Source organism: Schistocerca cancellata, unplaced genomic scaffold (genome assembly GCF_023864275.1).
Source record: "Schistocerca cancellata isolate TAMUIC-IGC-003103 unplaced genomic scaffold, iqSchCanc2.1 HiC_scaffold_674, whole genome shotgun sequence".
Classification (NCBI taxonomy): Eukaryota; Metazoa; Arthropoda; class Insecta; order Orthoptera; family Acrididae; genus Schistocerca; species Schistocerca cancellata.
The window spans coordinates 655,001-657,500 of record NW_026046685.1 but is presented as its reverse complement, the minus strand read 5'-3'; the positions used below and the strand labels follow the sequence as shown (position 1 = coordinate 657,500).

The 2,500-nt window shown below is 55.9% G+C and overlaps 1 non-coding gene across 1 annotated transcript in view; it reads right to left on the bottom strand.

The window, feature by feature from the left end:
- Positions 1–243, bottom strand: part of LOC126138934 (small subunit ribosomal RNA) — a 1,909-nt gene extending 1,666 nt beyond the window's left edge. The window contains exon 1 of the ribosomal RNA XR_007528425.1: positions 1–243. This exon is cut by the window's left edge and continues 1,666 nt beyond it. This is a non-coding gene — a ribosomal RNA (small subunit ribosomal RNA).
- Positions 244–2,500: the final 2,257 nt, after the last annotated feature.

Genomic DNA, 2,500 nt, shown 5'->3' with positions numbered 1-2,500 from the left:
CGGACGAGCCGACCGATTGGTTTTGATCTAATAAAAGCGTCCCTTCCATCTCTGGTCGGGACTCTGTTTGCATGTATTAGCTCTAGAATTACCACAGTTATCCAAGTAACGTGGGTACGATCTAAGGAACCATAACTGATTTAATGAGCCATTCGCGGTTTCACCTTAATGCGGCTTGTACTGAGACATGCATGGCTTAATCTTTGAGACAAGCATATGACTACTGGCAGGATCAACCAGGGAGCTGCGTCAACTAGAGCTGAGCAGCCGGCCGCCCGGGAGTGTGTCCCAGGGGCCCGCGCGAACACGCAAGCGTCCGCTCAATTATTCTGCAAACAGGAGGAGGCTGAGCTCCCCTGCACAATACACCTCGAAACCCTCTCAGGTCCCGGCGGCGCGCAGCGCCGTCCTAAGTACTTGGTCGGGTTCGAGAGAGGCGCAATCGCCCGGAGTTAGGCGAGTAGACGCTTTAGGTGCGACCACCCGTGCTCCCAACTGAGCTTGCCGCTGCCGACAGAGGCCCGGGAGCGTGCTGTCGTGGCATTGCCGGCGGGAGACAACACGCGCCACCTACGGTGACCGGCAGCTCCAACGCCAGCGCCACAGAAGGGCAAAGGCCCCACGTGGGTGCCGAAGCGAACTCTCCCAGCACAGCGCACGTGCCAACACGTCTGCACAACTGCGATACAAACCACCAGCGAGAACCGCTGGGGCGACCGAGCAGCAGACGGCGTCGCGGCGCCGAGTGCCGGGCGGCGGCGCATCCTCAACGCACACAGTCCTCAGTCGGACCAGCACACTGCAGATGTCCACCGCGCTTCGCACCGGGCCCGCGAGGACCCACTTTGGCCGCCCGGCGCCGCGCACAGGGTGCCCCGGCGCGCAGCTGCGCCGCCTGCCGCGTCCGTCGGCCGGCGCGCCTGCCACTGGGCGCCCCCACCAGCCGGCTGTAGCGCGTGCGCCCACGCACCGCGCGGCCAGCACGCCGGGCGGCCCCCCCTCACCGGCCGGGGACGGTCCCACCCAGCCACCGCCGCGTATCGCTTCACACACAGATTTGCCCTTACTGATTTACCTCCAGCAACAACAACCGTACCACAATGGGTTTACCAGTTGTTCATTTGCGTAACGTCACCAGCAAACGTAGACGTCCATCCCAGTTTGCAAATGCAACGATTATTGCATACCTGTCTGTTAGGTGTCACGACACACTACGTCTGCCCACATACACGCAACAAAATGTGCACGACTAGAGAACACGTGGGAGGTGGCCCCCTACGTATGCGATGTCCATTACGAGACCGACTGTCAACCAGCATCTGTACCATGTCGCAGATGTGGAACGCGGTGCACCATGCTATCACACTGTGTGAGAAGAGACGACTACGTTTGAATACACGCGCCACTACATCAACAGACGGCTCATGCTGATCGCCATCCAGGGCGTCCGTTACTCCCACACGTCTCTATGGCGTACCACACTGCAATGTAGCTGTTATGGGGAGACGGCACGTGGCTGAGTGCACAACATTTGGACCGTATGGTTCGCTGTTGTTGGGCGCAGTCGTTGTACGGTCACACATGTGCCACAGCGTATCATTCAGTACATACGGACCTATGTGCAGTACAATGTGAGGGTTAAGCTTACGACATCAGCGGACAGTGGACACAGGCCGTACCACGACGTAGACTGAGCGCTTCGACATGCGAATGCCAGTGAACAGCTGCGAAGGGCATTGAACACGCAAGCACCTGAACGACCAGCGTGCGAAGGCAGGGGGGAGGGGGGGGGCGATGTACATCCTGCAGTCGTCCACATTACAGTGTACAGCGGGAGCATGTCAAAAGTAAGCAACACTTGCGAAGTGTTGAACATGAAACGATACACAAGAGGGTGGGCGGTGCGAGTAGCGAACTATATTCAGAGGGTTGTGGTTAGACAACACTAGATTAATGTAACGTGTCATATGCCAATTACAGAGCAGGTTAAGGCACAACGTGGGTTAGGTTAAGGCACAACGTGGGTTAGGTTAAGGCACAACTTGGGTTAGGTTAAGGCACAACTTGGGTTAGGTTAAGGCACAACTTGGGTTAGGTTAAGGCACAACTTGGGTTAGGTTAAGGCACAACTTGGGTTAGGTTAAGGCACAACTTGGGTTAGGTTAAGGCACAACTTGGGTTAGGTTAAGGCACAACTTGGGTTAGGTTAAGGCACAACTTGGGTTAGGTTAAGGCACAACTTGGGTTAGGTTAAGGCACAACTTGGGTTAGGTTAAGGCACAACTTGGGTTAGGTTAAGGCACAACTTGGGTTAGGTTAAGGCACAACTTGGGTTACATTGCGGTACAAATTGCGTTACGAATTTGGTTAGGTTAAGGTGCAAAATGGGTTAGGTTAAGGTGCGAAATGGGTTGGATTACAGTACACAACGTGGTAAGAGAGTGTGTTGTTGGGGGGGGGGGGGACCGAGGTTCGTTGGTAGTGATCATTGTATGTGAAT